General features: G+C 38.2%; 1 protein-coding gene across 1 annotated transcript in view; it reads right to left on the minus strand.

Annotated features, from left to right (window-relative positions):
- Positions 1-12,516, minus strand: part of CHODL (chondrolectin) — a gene marked incomplete at both ends in the record, with an annotated part of 87,034 nt that extends 74,518 nt beyond the window's left edge. The window contains one exon of the mRNA XM_079766298.1: positions 12,471-12,516. The remainder of the gene's footprint in view (positions 1-12,470) is intronic.
- Between the last annotated feature and the right edge of the window lie 2,959 nt (positions 12,517-15,475).

Here is a 15,475-nt window from a genome sequence, read left to right on the forward strand (position 1 = left end):
CTTTAAAGCAATTTAATATAAATGGCCTTACTCTGGCATTGTTTAACAATGTAATCTAGGTTCAAAAGGACTAGAATTGAATCAGTAGCCTCCTCCCAGGACTGAAGTACTGCAGCCTAAAGGCTGGGTTTGAAAGAACTATTGTAGTCAACATCATTGTTTCCTTGGCGGTCTTCCTAATGCTGATAACCTGCGTGAGAGCCAACCACAGAAGAGTGCTTAATAACTCACTGACTGACTGAAGTGTTCCATGAGTAACATGATTTAGCTCAACTCAGTGGTCTTGTATTTTATACCACAAGGTTTCTCTAAAAACCTCAAAGTTCTTCCCTGGTGTTTTATTGTACTGTATTTATATTAAAATTATTCCTGGACGATAGGTTGAGGGTGGATACTATTTGTCTCCAGTTAAGGACACAATTTTGCAGAATGAGTAGGGAAGAAATCTCTTCTCTCCTGGCTCATGATTCACAGTAAAGAAAGTCCAACTAGAATAACACTTCTTGCTCCTCCTATCAGGAAGGGAATGTGTAAAAATCCTGCGGGAGAAGGCAGTCAGTATATCTACAAGGCACATAAATTCTGGGTTACTCCATGCCATAGGGATTACAAGGACAGGTTCTCTAATGGGAAGACTGGACACTTGGCAAACTTGGGGACTGGGACTGGGTAAGTCTGACTTATTAGCTGATATCTTATATCAGCTTTATCAATTATATCAGTGATATTTTGATCTCTTCAACTTGACTTTTATCTCTCATTTGATTCTGAATTCTGGTGGGGAGCAGGGGTATGATAAATAGTCCCTTCTAGCATTCATGGGACACTAGACAATAAATATGTCAGTCTAATTCTCTATCCCAGGTTAGTTCACAGCACAGATTTGCAAGATGCTCTTTCCAATTCTCTCCTTCCCTAGAAGACTGTCCTTTAGGTTGCAGATATGCCCTGTATTTGGTGATGTCCATGGGCCTGCCCATCATTCCAGTCTGCTTCTCACATCCTTCCCAAAGGATATCTCTGCATATCTCTATCACACCATTTCTTATAAGGACTTGACTTTTTCTCCCATCAACTTTAAGTTCTTAGAGAACAGTAAATACATCATTCTCATTTTTGTGTTTCCCATATTTAATACAAAATAGTAAACATTGAAGGCATACCATAAGTATTTGTCAATTAAAGTATAAAGTATGTGATAGGCAGAATTCTAAATATGTCCCCCCAAAGTCTCCATCCCCTGGTTATCCAATCAAACTCTAATCTAATTACTGCTATAAAAGGACTGTACATAAAATTAAGGTTACCAATAAGCTGACCTAAAAATATGTAAATTATCTTGGATTTACCCAGGTAGACCCCATATAGTCATGTGAGCCCTTAAACACAAAGAAGGCAGAAGAGTGATTCATAGATATACAGCAGAAGAGGGAGGCAGAGGAGATATGAGGCAAAAATGGAGGTCAAGTAGATTTAAAGCATGAGAATGACTCACCCCACCAGAGTGGGCTGAAGACAGAGGAAGGTAGCCATGAGCCAAGGAATTTGCCAGCTACCAGAAGCTGAGAATGACCCGAGCCAACAGCCAACAAAGAAAGAGGGGCCTCAATCCTGCAGTCATGTGCAACAGAAATCTGCCAACGTTCTAAATGAGCCCAGAAGTAGATTTGAGACTCCCCATGCCTGTTTAGACTTTATAGGAGTTCATAATTATTGTAACATCTTGACTATGAATATGTTTATGCATGAGGCAGAATTCTAAGATGGTCCCTAAGGTCCTCACCTCCTGGTGTAAAAAACCTCCTCTTGAATGTAGATGAGATGTGTGTATATGATGGGATATCTGTTCTCGATCATGTTACATCATATAAGACCCATCAAAGCAGACTGGAGTGGAATTTTCTTTCTGGCTTTGAAGAAATAAGCTGCCGTGTTTTGAGAGGGTGAAAGAGTGAGGACCTGAGTGAGGCCTCTAGGAACTGATAGAAACCCCTGGCCTATATCCAGAATTAAATAGAGACTTTATTTCTACAACTGCAAGGAACAGAATTCTGCCAACAGCATCAATGGTCTTGGAAAAAGACTCTGAGCACCAAATGAGAATCCAACGGCAACCTACACATTGACTTCAGTCTAGTGAGACTCTGAGGAGAGGACTCAATTGAGCAGTGCTCAGACTTCGTAAGTCAGATCTTTCTGACAATGAATAGATGCACTTGAAGCCATAGAGTTTGTGGTGGTGATTTACTGTGCAATACAAACATAGATTTATTCATTCTGTTCAAGCCTATCATTTTATAGACAATGCTATAGAGGACAATCAGCCTTCAGAGGCAAGACCACTGTTAGGTTATAGAGTTGGGACCAAAAGCCAGGTTTTGGTTTTGTGCTTCCATGTTACTGTAGAATGGATTACTCATGTATCCAAACCATTCTATTAACTATTTTATTAAATCTTATCAAAACGTTTACCACCGACTGATACTGATTGTTTATACACCTGCACTCACAGAGACACATACACAATTACATGCATTTGTCTCAGCCCAGACAACCAGCTTTCCATCAAAGGACAATTTCACTTATTAGAGAGCCACTTAGGACACTGATGGTGTTAACTTACAAAGCAGGTATAGTTCTACTCAAGAAACTTTGAATTTTTGCATGTGTAACTGATTAGATATTCTCATCGAAATGTAAATTGCAACCTAGAAGCTTGAGACTCCCCATGCCTTTTTAGACTTTATAGAATTAAAACAGCTCAAGATAGTTGAAAGATGATATTACATGTTGTCCATAAGCAAAAGATGAATTTTCATGTGGACAAACCCATGAGATGCTTTCTCTTCAATCAAACTTCAAATCTCCTATAAATGTTTGGTACTCATGTTTCTGAGGACCCTATAACATCTATTGGCTAGAACCGTGGTCGGCAAACTGCGGCTCGCGAGCCACATGCGGCTCTTTGGCCCCTTGAGTGTGGCTCTTCCACAAAATACCACGGCCTGGGCGAGTCTATTTTGAAGAAGTGGCGTTAGAAGAAGTTTAAGTTTAAAAAATTTGGTTCTCAAAAGAAATTTCAATCATTGTACTGTTGATATTTGGCTCTGTTGACTAATGAGTTTGCTGACCACTGGGCTAGAACTCCAGTGCCACAGCAGCAACTGTGCATGCATCTCCAGGAAGGTCTACCATCAGCATTTAGGTGTCGGGAGTATGCAGATGAGGGTGGTCCATTCAGTGCAAGACCCCTTTTCCTGAGTCTGACCGTGACTGCCAATTATTGCTAGACAGAACAGCAATGAGGGAAAGAGAACAATTCATCTAAAGACCACAGCTTTCCTTGTCCTGTTTTTCCCTTCAAATGTCATTAAGGCTAAATCCAAAATCTGACTCTCACGGTCATGTTTTACTTTTACAAATCAGAAAGAAATTAAACAGAACAGGGAAACAAATTCAAACAGAATGTTCAGCAAGAAAAAAATGCATTCTCTAATTGGAAAGCAGGAAGGCCTGTTAATAAGGGCAAAACTCTTCACTCCAGGCAAAAGAGCCTGCTTTTAAAATAAATGGGTGCCCTTATCACATGATTAACGAGTGAGAAAGGGGACTCCATCTCAATATTTTTCCTTTGATAGCCCAAATTCTGAATTAAGATTTAAGCCTAGGGTAGATTTGAAATAAATTTCCTTTACTTAGTGACTGTTGGCCCTAAGTAGAAAAACAAAGATATTTGGGGGGGTTAATGAAAGATTTTCAATGTCAGCAACTAAACTGCTCAATTGTAAGCGTTTTAAGATGCAAAAAAAAATATGTATACTGTAAATGTATAGTAATACTTCTTGGACAAGAAAGGAATTGAAGAAAAGAGTAATTCTCATAAATATGAGTATTTGGAGGCTGGCTTATATGGCTTCACCCCTCATAAATGACTCTATGAGATGCACTGTATCCATTTTCCCATTAAGGGATATTGTATGTATGTATATAAGTACATGAACCTCTGTAATAAATAAACCTCTGCAAAATCTATAAATTCTCTGCAAAAATCACCAACTTTTAAATTAAATTCTATCCTATCGATTTTCTTAAATCTTAGAAAATATTCTTCTACGTCTATAAAAATTACAGTAAGTGTCAGTGCTACGTTCTCTAAGAGATCTTGAAAAAAAGTATTATTTTACAATGATCTCTTTTAAGAAGATAGCTTTTTAAGATATGTAGGCTTTTCATGAGATTTTTAATTAGGCTTCTGGAGCCCTAAGCTTTATCTTTGCTGTGAGTTTGGTTGCTTCTGAAACAAGTTAAAAATGTCCATTCTTAAATATAAAAAATCTCTACCAAAAGAAAAAAAAAGGTGGTACCAATGTGTGTTACAGATTTGAGGATGAAATGAGTTGCTTGAAGTTAGTCAGCCCAAATCATCACTATTGTCATCATTATGTGATAATAGATGTGAAATAGTCACATCTTCATATTGTAGTTGCCTAAGGAACCTGATTTTCTTTTCTCCTGTAAAATAGTTGCCAGAGGCCCTAATAGATTTCCCTTTATGTTGCAATGTTCAGAAGTGGGTTGTGAACCTACCCCTAAACCAATCACTGGTAAAAGGGGATCCAGCTGGTTTAAATCCATAGTGATTCATAACCTGAAGCTGAGAGAGGAGCCTGCTTCTGTGAGCATGTGCTCATCAACTTATACTGAAGAAAACTGGGTTTCAGCAGGAAAGGATGGAGAAGCGATTGGCTAGGCCACATGTTATCAAACTGGAGCCACACTCATTTGTTTGTCCCCTGTCCATGGCTCCTTTCCCGCTAGAACAGCACAGTTGAGTAGATGTGACAGACAGCGTGGTCTACAAAAGCTAACATATTTACCACCTGGCCCTTTGCAGATAAAACGTGCCAATCGGGCAATCAATAGTATCTTCCATAATTTACATGGCAAAGATGAAAAAGTCTTAGAATTCCCTACTATAATGAGAAAATAACTGATATTATGTCTATCGGCCACCCATAGAGAGATGTACTGCTTTAGAATCTTGTCTTTTTAATTAGCAGACTTAGCCAGTTGAATATATATACACACACACATACATACACTGAGTGGCCAGATTATTATGATCTCTGAACGCATAATAATCTGGCCACTCAATGTATATCTTATATAATAAAAGGCTAATATGAAAATTTTCCCCTCGACCAGGAGTTCGACCAGCAGGCAGGCTGGCCAACTGCCCATGACCCCTCCCCCAGGCCAGGCTGGCCAGACCCCACCCATGCATGAATTCATGCACCAGGCCTCATATATATATATATATATATATATATATATATATATATATATACACACACACACACACACACACACACACATTGAGTAGCCAGATTATTATGCATTCAGAGATCATAAAAATCTGGCAACTCAGTGTATATGCCTAAACAACCGTTCGACCGTTTGACCAGTAGCTATGATGTGTACTGACCACCAGGGGGCAGACACTCTGACTGGTAGGTTAGCTTGCTGCTGGAGTCCGGCCGATTGTGACTGGGCAAGAAGGGCCGGACATACCCTGGAGACCTCCCACAGTCCCTCCCCTACCCCGATCGTGCACTGGTGGGGTCCCTCTCCCAATCCAGGACCCCTGAGGGGATGTTGGAGAGCCGGTTTCAGCCCGATCCTCACAGGCCAGGCCGAGAGACCCCATCAGTGCACGAATCCGTGCACCGGGCCTCTAGTTTTATAGAATTGGGAATGCAATTGAAATAAGGAAGAACAGGAAGTGGCATGAGGACTATCAGCATTCAGAATGGGGAGGGGGTGCATTCTGGGATGTGAAAGTTTCTAGCTAACTCCAAGACCACCAGAGAACAGCTTGCTGAGTCTGCAGTATAGATCATGCCTCTTCCCTGTAACCCTGAAACCAAACCAAAGCATTACTCTAACAAAGTGGATTCTTCCAAGTGATTTTTAAACTCAAATACAGGCACAAGAATTCAAACCAATGTTGTTAAATCCTGTCTAGGCAAGACAGTCCCAGAAGATTATAACATATTTAAAACACATCAAAACTGTTCCCAATGGTCAGAACACAAAGCTCCTTTCCTGCGCCAAGTAGAGTACATAAGGCCAAGGAGGTGAAGCTAAAAGGATCAGAAAAGAATGAGAACAAATAATGAGTCACTTTCCTCCCTCTTCCAAGATCCCCAAACACTAGCAATCAGAGAGAAGGAAGGTAGACATTTCAGGTTTGATCAAAATAACATTAGTCAGAAATGCTAGACAAGCCAACAAGCTGGAAATAATTTCCATGGAGTCAGTAAAAAGAGTGGATTCCAAAACAGTCTTCTTTACAATATTGAATACAAGCAAATAATATGAAAAACACTCTGCTTTTCTTGGCATAAAAGAGATCAGAGATGTAAGCAAACAGTGCACTAATGGAACTTCATCTCCCCATTTGTAAAACTTTCCCTGATGTGCACAGATTCTTTCTCAATGTCCACAGTCACGTGGATTCACACAGACACAGCTCGGAGTTCAGGGTCAGAGGCAAAAGAGTGCTAGTGCACAAGTGAGTGTCTATGGGTGCCTGAATGTAAAAGGCTTTCTCAAATGTCAACAGAATCACCTCAAAGTGAAAGGGAAATTAACCATCACCTGGTTTCTTCGATAAACAACCTCAAAGCAGACTCTCAAGCTCCAAACTGGAAGCTTCTGAGATTCATTATAAAGTTTCAGAAACAATAACATGAATAATATAAAGCAATGGTATAAAACGTGGTAGAACCCCAGGCTCTCTTTCCTGAATACATCAATCCTGAATGAAATAGCTTATTGCCTCATTATGACACTTCCCCTCCATTGTGTGCTATTGAGCCACGCTTTAAGAAAAAAACAACTTTTGGCTGTTGCTCAATCTTTTTCACATATAATTTCAAGATGAGCTCAACATTATATTGTCTGCTACTTTCTAATGAACAGTATTACAGAAGTCCCTTGGTCCACAAAATGTATTCGTAGTAAATAAAAGTTTTTAACAAGATAAAGATCACTTTTCTAAGTTTTTGTTACTACAAAGTATAACTGAACTTAAATAAAATTAGTCATAATTTCCCGGCTGGCGTGGCCAGATGGTTGAGCCTTGACCTATGATCCAAGAGGTCACAGTTCAATTCCCAGACAGGGCACATGCCCAGGTTGAGAGCTTGATCCCCAGTAGGGGGTGTGCAGGAGGCTGCCGATAAATGATTCTCTATCTCTTTCTCCCTCTTTCATCCTCTCTGAAATAAATAAATTGTATATATGTCTATTTTTAAATTAGTCACAAATGACATGCAAATAATTTATCTTCAAAGCTTCAACATTATAAGTTTTTATTTAAAAACAATGGTGTTTTGAACCTTTACTTTGTTAATGTGATTCTGAATATAACCTGCTTTCAGTTAGGTATTTTATCTTTATTTTTACAGTATTTATCTCATCTTAAACTTGTTTGCCCTGCCCACCATGAATTCAATAATAGCATAAAAAATAAAATATCTTCATACACTGGAGAAAAAAGTCTCCTTTTCTTGCTAATCTCGAGAAAGAAAGAGATGAACAGTTCAGACATTTTGAACAATATAACCTAGTGCAGATATCTAAAATGTGCTTTCTAGAGAAACAGTTATGAAAGCCTATTGCATTATGGAATATGTAAGTGGGATCCCTGTGATCTATGTAAATCACTTTCAGTTAAGCACTTACTAAAATTGCTTCTTATAATGTGGATAGAAATCATTGCAAGTGACACAGACACAGGTTCAAAGTGAGCCAACCTCCATGTAAACGTGGCCTCAGGTTCGGTGTGCGTATAAAATGAAGAGTGATAACTGGAACAAGCTGCACAAATTATCCTAATGGTCAAACTAAATCCCTCTATTGTTTTACATTAATGCAATATCCTACATAGCATTTCAGTTCCTTAAGCTAAAAGATTAAGACAAAATTTTTCTATAAGTGACACAATGCAATATAAGAATCCTCAAATATGAAGAACTATCTTCTCAGATATCAAATAACTAGAGTGTGATACCTTTATACTATGAATGATCGCAGGAATTTATGCAGAAACATATGTACCTCGCCTCAGGCATTATTGTTCAAACAGAGGTAATGTTATTGACCAGACTCAAGTAGTCCAACTAACTACAAGCAAATATCTCTTAGATAAATCAGGGTAGCTAATAAATTACCAGACCAATTCTGCAATCCCTAAAAATCTTGGTTATGTTAATTTTCAACATAATCATTTAGGTTTTCTTAGAAAAATTAATGAAACTATAATAGCACAATACAAAAAGAGGAAGGAAGAAATATTCAATTATATTGAATAAATATGAAATAAAGGCGAGGCTACTTAATATCCATAAGCAGGAAGAAATTTTTCATAAATTAGGATGTAATTATTTGGAAACATCTCTGTAAATTGCCTAATACCCAAACAAATACACATTAATTAATAATAGCCAACCACTATATAGCACCATTCCAAACAATTTACATATTTTAAATCATTTTATCTCAAAAAACTACAGAGTAGGCCCTATTATTATTCCCATCTTATAAAGAAACTGAGGCATACTGAGCTTAATATCTTGCTAAAAGTCACACAACTAATATTTGGGGAAACAAGAATTCAAACTCAGAATAAGAATATCTTGCTCCAGAATTCATGGCCTTCACCATAAAAATTTTAAAACAACAGTTCATTTGCAATAGTACCCTTGACAGAAATAGATAAGGGAATTCCTCTCTCTGTATAAAAATCATTACTAGCCATAAAAATTAAAATCATGAGATTTTCTATTTCTTACAATGTTGGAGATGTAGATGTATAGATATTGAAGAAACAGAGACTGGAGAAAAGTTAAAGGAATCCACTGACACAAACATGTCAGCTAAATATGTACATGGCTCTGCATTCAACCCCCGCCCCCTCTTGATTTCTCAGTATGTGTGGGGTAACTTAGAAGTGCTTAGTCTGGAGAATGTGCTCCTAGCACTTAGTGGTTTGACAAACATTGCATTTATGTAACTATCAATTCATTTATAAAGTGTTTTCCCCTAGGGTTTACTAGAAGTCAATCAGTCCTAGCCACTGAAAGAGAACACAAATATGGGATGGGAAAATGGATTAATTAATTGGGCTGTGAGAGTTGCTAAATCTTCTGGTTTTAGTGGAATCTTGACCTCAACTCAGTTATGTTTCTCCTATTCTGAAATGCAGTTATGCTGGATATATATAGGAATTTCTATATTTGAGCAATCCTAACATAGAAATGCATGAAGCACTTAAGTATTCTGCAACCGTCAAATGCAGAGCAGGTCCCGGTCAATCAGACAGATTTGCTTACTGCACACTGACCCAGGCATTCAGCCAGCTATTGTCTGCATCTATTTATCAGAAAACCGTATGACACCTGATGATTCTCCTACCAGATCTGCATGCACATTTAATAAGAAAAGACTATTTGCACACCAGGGGACTCCAGAGTTGAAAATTCTTTGAATAGAAAATGGATGGCGGAAAGTTGAGAAAGAAAAGATCTCTAATGGGATTGGACACAAAAGGCTTCACTGGTGATATTACCTGGTCATCAATTGAAATCTGGTCATCAGTCTCTCAAGGCCAGAAATTGGGACTTGACACTGTACCCATAAATAAGTGAGAAAATTACTCTAAATGCTCACAAAATAGATGTATAATTAAGAATACCAATTTATTAATTCGTACTGGAGGATACCACTTCTAATGTCCACATTTGCTCTTATATTTACAGCCAAAAATTAGATCAGCAGGTTGGCTGATAAGTAAAGCCTAGGTCAATTGACAGTAGTTCAATAATACCTGGGCAATGGCCATCAAAGGCTCCATGGAGGCTAGAGTCCATGTCATTTTTTTAAATACTTCTTAATTCTCACCCTTAGTTTGCTGTCTCTCTGAATTATACAAAGGTTGACAAAAGTAGGTTTACATTTGTCCATATGGAAATAATATAAATAAATACTAACACATGAATAAACAACTGTAAATAAACTACTGATCAATAAATGTAGGAGTTTCCCCCGACATCACATTACCATTTTCTTTTTTCTTTCTATATTTTTTAAATATATATTTTTATTGATTTCAGAGGAGGGAGAGATAGGAACATCAGTGATGAGAGAGAATCATTGATCGACTGCCTTCTACACAGCCTCTACTGGGGATTGAGCCCACAAGCCAGGCATGTGCCTTGACCTGGAATTGAACTGTGACCTCCTGGTTCATGGATCTACACTCAACCTTGCTGGCTGGGCCTTTCTACTATTTTTCAAGAAAGACCTTCTCCAATTGTACTGCCACCACACCCATGAAGATGACCTGTATTTCAAGCACTAAATGCTTGTAGAATCTCAAAATGGGCTCTTCATGTAACTTAATGAGCTCTAGGGAAAAGGAAATATTCTCAATAGCAAAATCAAACAATAAAGAGTGCTACATGAGAAGGGTTGTATGTTTTCCATATATAAAATTTTAAGCCTTAGGGCAGAGGTCCTGAGTTTGCCACTGTCTCTTCTCAGTATTATAGGCCCTTTAAACTTTAGGAATTACCAAGTATACCAACCCCTTTTGTAAGAAAGTGATTGAGGTGTAAAGAGGTTATGTAAATTGTCTAAAAGTCAAAAAGCTAATTATCCATGTCTTCAAATTTTTCAATTCCTTTTTAATCTCTGCATTTACCCTCAGATCCTGGAAGAGTGATCTGAGATAGTGGACTCCAAAAAGATGTTCTCTTCCTAGAAATCTAGCTATTTTTTATTAAATTAGTCTGGGAAGTCAGGGGAAACGGAGACATGTACTAACATTTTGTTTCTGTGACTGTAAGAGGCAAAAGATGGAACTGGGCAAGGAGATAAGGAGCACAAAAGAGACTGGGACAAATAATTTAATTAAGATAACGGAGCCCTTTTTAGCACCACAATCCATGTGATGATTTCCTCAGTTCTCCCAAGTTTTTAGAGCCATTAACTATTGGTACAGTTTCCCAGTCCCATCCCCACCTTTTTCCTCATCAATTCCAGATGTTCACATGTCAGATTCTTTACAAATGAATTAATAAATATAATTAAGAGAAAAACAACATAGTACATACAACAAACATTAAATTTATAGTCTGAAATATACATTGAAATTTCTTAGATGTTTTTAGCTACAAAACTTATTGTCTGCAGTCCTTGATGTTTTATTTAGTTTTCTAAGTGGGCCTACAACACCTCAGGGTACCAGAACTCAGTTTCCCAAGTTTCCTAGGGTTCCTTTGGACACAATAAATCCTGGATGCAGACAGGAGCTTATGGTCAACTCTGCCTGGGATGAGCCATTAACTATTGTATCGCCTTTCCATTGTCTCTGGCTCTGCTCCCAGATTCGTTGGACTATGAACTTTTATGTCTCAAATCCTATGTAACAAAAGGCTGATCTACAAATCGACCAAACGGCGGAACGACTGGTCGCTATGATGCGCACTGACCACCAGGGGGCAGACGCTCAATGCAGGAGCTGCTCCCTGGTGGTCAGTGCACTCCTACAGGGGAGCACCGCTCAACCAGAAGCCGGGCTCATGGCTGGCAAGAACAACAGCCGTAGTGGGAGCCTCTCCCACCTCCTTGGCAGTGCTAAGGAGCAGCAAGCAGAGCGGTAAGGAACAGCAAGCAGGCGGGCTGTAAGAAGCGAGGGGTCCTGGGCTACGAGAGGGATGTCCGACTGCCAGCTTAGGCCTGATCCTTGATCCCCGCCCCCCCCCCCCCGCCCCCAAGTGCACGAATGTCATGCACCAGGCCTCTAGTTCCAATAATAAATGTTATACCACATAACTCCATAACATCACCCCCCAAAAAAGGAAACTGTATCACTTTCATTGATGGTCGCCATTTGTTTTCTCATTTTGTTTTTCTTTTTTTGCCTATAGAGTCAATTTCCCCTCCTGTAGGTTCTCCAATGGCCCATTCACCGTACAAAGTCAGCCCTATTGTTGACTTTCTTTACATCCTCTCCCTACATCACAGTCTTATTATGCTTGCATTTTCCAAAGAGTATAGAAATTCCTACCTACACTGTTGAACATCAGATGCAACTATGTTTACATAGTCATATGCTGCTTAACAACAGAAATACATTCTGAGAAACGCATCCTTTGGCAATCTTGTCATTGTGTGAACATCAGAGAGTGCACTTACACAAATATAGATGTTATAGCCTACTACACTCCTAGGCTATATGGTATAACCTATTGCTCCTATGTTATATACCTATATAGCATGTTACTGTACTGAATACTGTAGGCTATTGTAACATAATGGTATTTGTGTATCGAAACATAAAAAGGGTACAGTAAAAATATGGTATAAAAAATAAAAATTATGCACCTGTATAGGGCATTTATTATGAATGGAGTTTGCAGGACTGGAAGTTGCTCTGGGTGAGTCAATGAGTGAGCAGCGAGTGAATGTGGGGGCCTAGGACATGACTATATACCACAATGGACCTTATAAACACTGTGCACTTAAGCTGCACTGAATTTTTAAAACAACATGAGATTAAGTCAAGCACAAGATATCCAGCGAACAGGAGATATATGAGTCTGCTGCCAGCATAACACAACATACTCTTTTGCAGGAAACTTTTCTTATGAGTAGGTAGACTACACTATAAAATAATGATCAAGAGTAGAGTAGAGTAAAAGCATAAACCAGTAACAGAGCTGTTTATTATCATCATCAAGTATTATGTGCTGTACATAGTTGTTTGTACTATACTTTTATACAAACGGTAGCATGGTAGGCTTGTTTACACCAGCATCACAAAAAGCAAGAGTAATGCATTGTACTACATTATAATGGCTACAACATCACTAGGTAACAGGAATTTTTCAGTTCCATTATAATCACACATAGAACCACCATTGTATATACAGTCTATCGTTGATCAAACATTGCTATATAGCTCATGACTGTATAGTGCTGACTGTTAATGGTTTTATCTGGGCATAAATACACACACACATACATACATACACAAATTTACATATTTATTCATAGGGCTGTGTGTACACATGTGTGAACGCATGTACATACATGCACACATGCCAGCCTGGTTGTAGTTGTAGTATTACCATCTTCCGTGAAATAACATTAAAGGAAATATAATAAAATATTACCGAAACTATTTGTTAGCTTTTTCATTTCTACTGCAACTACACTTAAGTCGATCCATGCCTATATCTACAATGGAGAGTCCTGCTTTAAAGAAATGAGGCATCAACTCCTATTTGATATATCCCTAGGTCTTGGCTGAGAGCACTTCATCAGAGATGAACTGCACCTAATGCAATCACCAGAATTAAAGCAGTTAAGAGAATGCAACTCCCTGCCAAGAAAACTCAGCTGTATTGTGCTCCCATTTGCTTGCTATTCCAGAAAGTATGTAACTAGTACTAATAAGTCGTTGGCTGCAGTTCCAGAAAGAGCAGCAGGAACAAAAATGCTGACCTCGGTACATTTGTCCTCACTTTACAATCCATGAAATTCTCACTGATTGATCTACAAGACAAACGCCTCCATCCATTCCATTACCATTCTTTCCAAGAGCCTTTTAGGAACTTGCAAAATCAATATAATTCTGTAAATAAAATGAGCCTCCATCAATATGACTATAAACATGATAACAGAAAAAGTTGTCATATTTTAACTGATAGTTATTTAAACCAAAAAACGTGGGAGGGAGGAGTGCGGGAGTAATTCTATCATGATTATTCAATTTTAACTCAGGAAAATAATGTAATTACTATGAAAATAATAAGCTAAGGTATTACATTAATTAAAGCTTATTTGAAGCTTTTTGGGACTCCATATTTTAAGTTAAAGATGCATCAAATTATTTCTTTAATTTGGGTTTATGTGTGATCAATTCCCAAATATATATACACAAGGGATAAATGGTATAAATGAGTATTTTTCGGTATAAAATAGAATAAGGGGCACTTGTTTCAATTGGTCATTATTCTGGAACTATTGTATAAATTTGAAAAGATAATTCAGAATATAAATTGTTGGACTTATGGGAAAGTGATCTGTTTAAAGGATGAATTTGTGTAACAAAAACTTTTTCACAGTAAAGGCAACATTGAGCATGACAATGTATCTTTTAATTTGCGTGCAATTTTTCAGGCAAAATTACTTTTTCTTGGAGTTTTTTAATTTAAATTCCCTGAGACAAATGGGTTTCTGAAATTTTATTCAGCTTGAAAATGTTCTTACTATGGATAAACATTAAGGTACACATCTTTATACATGTGAATAATACAGACAGATGTGCATACACAGGAGTCAGCATAATTATAAAGAAATGGTTACCTGGATAAACCGTTTCTCCTAGAAAGACCAGGACCTACACATACAGACACACACACATCTATATAGAGAGCCCCCCTTATCCATAATTTCACTTTCCAAGGTTTGAAAATAAAGACGATCAAGAGCTTACAGCAAGGAACTTTAGGAGCTGGAAATAGCTGGAACTTGAGAGCGCATGTATAAAAGTGGCAGAAAATTAAATTAACAGGGTTGTCAAAGGACAAATTGTAAACTTGATTAAATGAGAACCTACGTGTAATAGGATGAAATGGAACTTTTCTCTTACATAAGAATAAAAGACTCTAATCAGAACTGGCAGCATCACACCTCAATAGAAAAAAAGACAGAGAGAGAGACATTTACTTACAGTAAGTAGGGTTGCACATAATGCAAGCATGGTTTGTGTGGGTCAAGAAGTAACAAAATTCTTCTTAATCGCAATAATGGTAAAATCAATTATTCCAAAATAGAACAAAACCAAAGCCAGGCTAATAAAAAAAAATGTATTTTTCTTAAATTTTTCCATATGAACTTTCACCTTGATGTGATATGTTTGCATCTTAGGTAACCTGATGAAGACTAGCGCTCTCTACTGGCAGATAGAACTGGAATGAATGCCACTTCCCATCTCCTATTGACTGTTTGTGTCTCCCCCAAACTCACGTGTTGAAATCTTAACCCTCAGTGTGATATTGTTAGAAGGTGAGCTCTTGGGAGATGATTAGGTCATGAGGGCAGAGCCTCATGAATGGGATTAGTACTGTTATGACAGAGACTCCAGAGTACTCCCTGGCCCCCTTCTGATATGTGAGGACACAGCAAAAAGATGGCCATCTAAGAGCCAGGGAGAAGGCCTTCACCATACACCCATCAAAGCTGGTGCTTTATATTTTTATTGATTTCAGAGAGGAAGGGAGAGGGAGAGAGAGGTAGGAATATCAATGATGAGAGAGAATCATTGATGGGCTGCCCCTGCAAACCCCCTCCTGGAGACCAAGCCTGCAACCCAGGTATGTGCCTTGACCAGGAGTGGAAC

Source organism: Cnephaeus nilssonii, assembly GCF_951640355.1.
Source record: "Cnephaeus nilssonii genome assembly, chromosome: 3".
NCBI classification, from domain to species: Eukaryota; Metazoa; Chordata; class Mammalia; order Chiroptera; family Vespertilionidae; genus Cnephaeus; species Cnephaeus nilssonii.